Raw genomic sequence first — 6,621 nt, forward strand, 5'->3', positions numbered from 1 at the left:
CGGAAGCTCCAGGTGTAAGAGTACAATTACTCTCCTTCGGCTGAAACCCTCCCCTCCCCTCCCCCCAACCTTGTCCCCTACACACATTTGTGTCCAACTGGCTGTGTAAGAGGCTTCTTCCAGATTTCAGGTCCTGACAGTGTTTATGTGGCCGTTGGTATTCAGCAAGGTTTCTCCGCTCAGATCCAGCCGCGCTGAGGAATTCTCCACCCGGTGCGGTGTGGGATAGGCGTGTGCCGTACGTTCAGGCTAAAGCCCTGGAATTCAGGTCCTGCACTTAGGACTGCTTACTCTTTTCAGAAGTTAAGTTGGCTCTTTGGCATCGAGTGAATTTTTGCCTGAAATGCTAATTGTCTGCCATCGGAGAGAAACAGCCTCTCTCAAAGGATCTCATGGGCCAAAGTGGGGGTGCTTTTACTTGGGTGCCTTCCAGGAGTGAAATACTTTCTGAGGGCTGTGTGGTAGGGACATTGCTTTCACAAAAGTAGTTCTGCTTTTGGCAAAGGTCCCTTTCACTCTGGGTAAGTGAAGAAGGCAGGTTCTAGTAATCAAGACCAGGAATAGCTCTTCCTGGTTTGGCACCTTGCCCTCTGTTTTGCATATTCAGGTTGGATAACCTGTCTAATGGTGTGCTGAGCTTTAAGAGACTGGTAATGCCATGCTTTCACTGGCCATAATCCAGCAGAGCTTACCTTCAAGCCACTTATTCAAACTCCTAACTGTCTAGACAATGCAGGTGTGCTGAAGAGAGTCAGAGTAAACTAGCAAACAAACAGCTCTCCTTCCCCCACCCCCAGTTTAAGCAGTCTGGATTTATTAGGATTGCGTTCCTCCATGGGATTAGGAGATCAGTCACTGAAATGCAGGCAATGATAAGACAGAGCCTGAAGCAGCCTCTGTCCCCAGCGTGCAAACGGAGCCCAGCATCAGTACACCTTGTTCCTGAAGCATCTTCCTATTGCCCTGATGGTCTCATGAGGATAAGTAGCAACAGGCAATATTATAATGCAGTTACTTGGCATGGGTGCAGTGACGGGGAGTATTAGATGGGCACATTTCACACACACAGTCTGTGAGACGTGCTTATACCCACAATCAAGTAACTTCTGTATGGCTTATTTCCAGATTTTAGACTTTGGGTTTGAAGTCCCTTATATTTGTGTTTAATTATTCCAAGGGTGCAAATCTGAGGACAAACGCCAGGGTTTACTTGCATCCTGGGGGATTTGGGTGATCTTAAAACTTGTATCTCAATTCTGAAGCTTTCAGAAGATTGGGAGATGGGGAAGAGGGAACAGGGATGGCTAAACAGCATGAGGCTGTTGAGGCCCTTTCCGTTTCCAAGTACGTTTCCTTTTCCTGAAGAAGGACCATCTTTCTTTGTCTGTTGTGGGATGCATTTGCCCCACTTCCTCCCATGTAGCGTCTGCAGGGGGCATTTTCTTTACACTCTCTATATCGGGGGTGGCCATCCTGCAACATGAGTGCCACGGGTAGCCTCTGTGCATGGCACATGACAGATCAAGGACGGGATAGGGCAGGGTGCAAAGGCCAGGGAGCAGAAGGCAGAGCAACATAGGCTGAAGAAGGGGATGGGCATGGCACTCGGGGAAGATGTAGGGCTAATTAGTGGCATGCCTATCAAGAGGTTGGCCCCCACTATATATCCTGGGGACATGCTTTGTACCCCTTATGTATCCGTGACATGTGGTACTGGTTGACTGGATGTGCTTCCCCACCCAGTTGCTGGGTTTTACTCCTTGAAGGTAGTGGGAACATTTGTGGAATATAGGATGTTTTATAGGCTGCTAGGGAGATACTGGCGGTGTTCCTGTGGCCTGGTGTGTAGGTCTGGGGCTGAATGGCTGGCTCTGTCCGGCTTGCAGCACCAAAGCCAGTGAGCACTGAGTTAGACCATCTGGTTGGGATGCAAATGCCGATTAGCTATCTTCTAGATTCACTGCTTAAGATTTCCAAGACAGAATAAGCAAAACCAGGATAAAGCTTCCAAGCAGCTGCTTCTACATAGAATGAAACCACAATGTACTGCGGTGTGAATTTGAAGCCAACACTGGTAGAAAAGGGAATTTCAGACTTTTAGAAGATTACTGCTATAGCAGTAGTGTGCAGAAGTGGATAAACTGCAGGGAAAGAACAGTAACTGTACGTCCTTGCTTTTGTGAGCAATTTTCTGTCCCAGTAACTCTAGAATGTGGAATTTATAAAATCATCAGGCAATGTCCATGGGCTTCCTGTTAGAGATGCTAGGAATCCTGGGAACATGAAGGTCTCTTTCATTCCCTCTGTGCGTGCACTTTTCCCTTCTCTCTGCATTGTGCATTGTCAGGGGAAGCCGGGCAAGCTGGAATACTGAGGAACTTCTGCGCATGCAGAAGATAGCGCCCACTGGTTCCTGTTTTGCCACTCCTTTCCCATTATGGAAAGTGTGATTAAAGTGAGTCCTCCTCCCCTAACTGCATGAACCATGCACACACAGACGCTGATGCCAGATTCCCTTCATTCCATGCTGCTGACCTCAAACAGGGCTTGCTCTGACAAGCTGGGTATGGGGGGGTGGCAGCTCCATCAGCAGCCCAAAGGCTGTATCTTCACGAGACACTTTCCTTGCAGTTTCTCACTCATGTAGTTCTGGTGGGAGTGCTCATGCGCGCCAGGTGTGAGGAGCCACTGTTTCACTAAGCTTTGTATTGTGTAACATGTTTCAGAAAACAGGGCAATGCGAATGTTAACTACTGATCTCTTGCTCGTATGAGAGATTTCGCCATTGTTCCTGTGTCTCATGCTCATAAACCGGGGGCTAAGCTTTGAATCACTTGCTGTCCAGGTAGTGCCTAGGCTGCTGTATAGCAGTCCACAGCAGATTGTTTAAGCCATGTAACAGCCCTGTGCTGGGTAGCAAGTAATATCTCTGTTGTAAGCAGTGGGAAATCTGTGCAGAGGTGACATGGCTTGAAGCCAAGATGAGGCAGCAGTTCATCAGTAGGGTAGAGAGCAGAAGACAATAGTCTAGACTTGTGCTCCTCTCTTCTGACCACTCATTTGCTCTATTTTGATAATGGCAGTGGTGGGATGCATAAAACAACACACACGTATCTCTCTTGCTAATAATGGTAGAGACAGTATAGCCGGGGGGGCAGGAACGTGGCAAATGGTGCCAATGCTGTAACTGAGGGAGTGGTTCTCAAACTGTGGTTATGAACTGTTTTAGACCCCAGGCACCCTCCAAAACTTCTCAAAATTCAGTGGAATCCCATTAAAAAAAATCATATAAATGTGTTAAGAATATTTCAATATAAACATTACAATTATATTGCTAATCAATATGACATGAGTTGATTATATTATATTTGCCCCATTTCCACCTGGCCACGGTAGTGGTGTTACTGTGCCGGGCATCTCCTCCAGAGCCAGATTGGGAAGTGGCTTTGGAGGAGTGCATGCTGTTTCTGCAGCCCTTCCCAGTCCAGCCCTGCGTGGCGTCTCCTGGAAGGGGTGTATGGGCTAGTGGAACCGTCTCGCATACCTCTGTGTTGAGCCATTTTGGAAACAAGCTGAAAAGTGGCTCTAGGAGAAAGTCACGCGTGCCAGCCAGCTTCATGTGATGGGGGCAGGTGTAGCTTTGTCCTGCAGCCACTTCTGGGTTCAGCTCCGACACGCTCGCTGAAAACAGGGGGCTGTGGGGCAGTTTCACTCCATGTGGTGAGAGCACCGACATCGCAGCACCCTGGCAGGTTCTTGTGGCATGCCCGTTGAGAGCTATTCGGAAAGGAGCACCAGCAGTACTTTTCCTCTCTTGCTCAGTCTGCAGAATATGTAACTCCAGGTGGCACCTCCATAATTCATGAGGCCTCTCTTTACCATTTGTTTTAATTACCTGTGGCACTGCATAGAAAACAGATTAATTATGTCTTTGATCCAAGTAGTTCAGCCACCTATGGCTTCCTGTTTCCTTTTCTGACCTAACCCTACAAACATTTTGTTCCAACTAATTTTAGGAGTAGTGTTCATGCACCGTGCCGGACCAGCTGGCTCGAGGCACTGTCCGACCCTGTGATTCTGTGCACTAAACCAAATCTTTGGGACTTTGCGTTCGTCTCTTTACTCCCTGATCCAGCACAACTGAAGCTAGTGGCAAAGCTCCCATTGACTTTCCTGCTACAGGATCCATTTCAGCATGCCTCCTACCACAGTGCTTAGTTCTTTCTTTTTGTGCATTCCTGTTTGTTTCAGAGCAGTGGTTCTCAGCCTTTTCAGAGTCGGGCATTGCCCACCCCTTCTCTGAATGTGGCGGCATGTCCGATTGAGAACCAGCGTTAGTGCTGCCTCATCTTACCTCACTGCTTCTCTGCACGGTGTTGATGCTTTCAGGGAAACAAAACTGTTTGCTGTGCCACCAGCCTGGAAGGGGCTGTGGCACGTGCACACACTCCTCCTGCATTAGGGCTCTCTGATACCCTAAAGCAGGACAGGAGAGCTGACTGGGCGGTAACTCTTCCTGTCCCAACCCCCGGTTGAGAACCATTGCTTTAGAAGCCCCTCTAACTAGTCTGTGTAACAGTTTCCTTGATAAAAGACTGTTGTGAGAAGCTCTGATACAGGGATGGGCAGTTATTTGGGCTGGAGGGCCACGGGAGGAGTGTTGGCAGCATGTGGGGGTGGTGCTGACTCGGCCTCGGTCCTCTCTCACGGCTGTTTATATCACGTGGTGTGGTGTGGTGGGGGCAGGGGGTTGCCAGTTGATCCTGTCCAGCCCCGTCCACCCCACACCCATTGCTGGAAACGTCGGACAGAGTGGGCGGGTGAGACCTCCATGGAGAGCAGCCTGGGACCCCCACAGGCAGGGGACAAGAAATGGGCTTGCAGGCAGGCAGGGAGCAGTGTCTGGGAGTGGGGCGGGCAAGCAGGGCTAGGGCCAGGATTGGGGGGTGGTGGCAGTGTGATCGACTCCCCGCGTGTCCCTGTGACAGTTGCAGGGATGTGCAGGGAGCGATCCTGGCCCAGCCCCACCTGCCTGTCCCACTCCTGGATACTGCTCCCCACCTGTCCACTGCCCCATCCCATCCACCTGGCCAAGCGTGCCTTACCTGCAGGGGTCTTGGGCTGGTCTCCATGGAGACTCTGTCCACCTGCTGCGTCTGGCGGCCCTGGCAATGGGTGCAGGGCGAAAGGGCTGGGGTGCCCGGGTGGCCGTGTCAGAGACACTGGCAGTGGCAGCTAGAAGGAGCCAGCACCATAGGGGCTGCTGGAAAGTTGAGTCCGACTGCTGTGCTGCCCCCACCTACCGCCGCACCACTCAGCCCTGTGGACTGCAGTTCCCAGCACGCCTGAGAGCTGTGCGCGGGGATAGGGCAGGCTACGCTCCACTCCAGGTTGGTACCTCTGCACCTGGGGCACACACCATAACCTGGGCTGCCCGCGTGCCTGGGCTGGATGGGGCCAAGGGACCTGCTGCTGGCCGGATAGAATTGCTTGGCAGGCCAGATCTGGCCCACAGGCCGTATTTTGCCCATCCCTGCTCTTATATCTCCATTATTTGCGGCAGGTTTTTGCTCAAGAGAAGCAATACCCTAAGGCTAGGGAAATGCTTTTTTGTTGTTCTGTGCAGTTCCATTTGACTTCAACTGAGCTGTAAATCTGTTTTAAAAATAGCCGTGTCTTCTTTTGCTTGCTTGCCTCTGGATAATTTTGGAAGCCTGCCAAAATAACTGAAGGGAGGGGTCTGAGGTCTGACATGTCATTGCAACAGCGGTAGCAGCAGACATGACAGAACATCTGGGAACTGCTGGAATGGAACATTTTGGACACCATGTGGGGTGAAACTTCCTTCTGCCCTGTTTCGTGCATGAACTACAATAGTTTTCAGTTACACAGTCACATACCTTTTCCCTCCCTCCCACGGATCCTTGTCATCTTCAGGGTACAAGATAGAAACACAATGGGACAGAAAACAAGTAGTGTAGGAAACTGTGAAAGCTCCATTTAGCAACTTTAAAGTACTTGGATTTGCAACCAAAGCCTCATAGCTTTTGCACATTTGGGCAGGTAGGGGAACCACCTTATACTCTGAAGATGTCTGAGGTGATAAAGGAGATATTCTACCAAAAGACCCTCTACATGGTTCTGCTTGTGGCCAAAGCCCCACAGATTCATAGCACAACTGGACCAAACCCCATTGCAACAACAGCTAAATTTTGTGGCAACATCATCTTATTTTATTATTATAAAATACTTGTCATTCTCATCCCGCACACTCCTACGCACACTGCTGTTGTTCAAAGTTGAAAATATTCATTGCCATAGAATTTGTCTGATATTTTCAGCAGTGATTTTGTGTGTGTGTGCACGTGTGTGTGTGTGCATCTATGTTCTTTTAATCTTTGTAGGCCTTGCCTCCCTCGGTGTTACCCAGGCAGCCTAGTGCCCTTTACACCGTTAGTTGTAATCCAGGGATGTGGGGAAATTGTAGGCTGCAGCAGCAGCTCACTTCCCATACTAGCCAAACTTAGGCTGCTGCTCTTGCCTTCAAGTAGGCAGCGTGACTCGCCAGCCTATGGTTTGGGCTTTCTTTTCTCCCTGACCATGTGATGGACACCAAATCTG

General features: G+C 49.9%; 1 protein-coding gene across 2 annotated transcripts in view; it reads left to right on the top strand.

Moving 5' to 3' along the window:
* MYO1C (myosin IC) overlaps positions 1–6,621 on the top strand; it is an 86,356-nt gene that overhangs the window by 18,211 nt on the left and 61,524 nt on the right. The window lies entirely within an intron of this gene.

This window comes from Alligator sinensis, unplaced genomic scaffold (assembly GCF_000455745.1).
Source record: "Alligator sinensis unplaced genomic scaffold, ASM45574v1 scaffold1244_1, whole genome shotgun sequence".
Lineage (NCBI taxonomy): Eukaryota > Metazoa > Chordata > Crocodylia > Alligatoridae > Alligator > Alligator sinensis.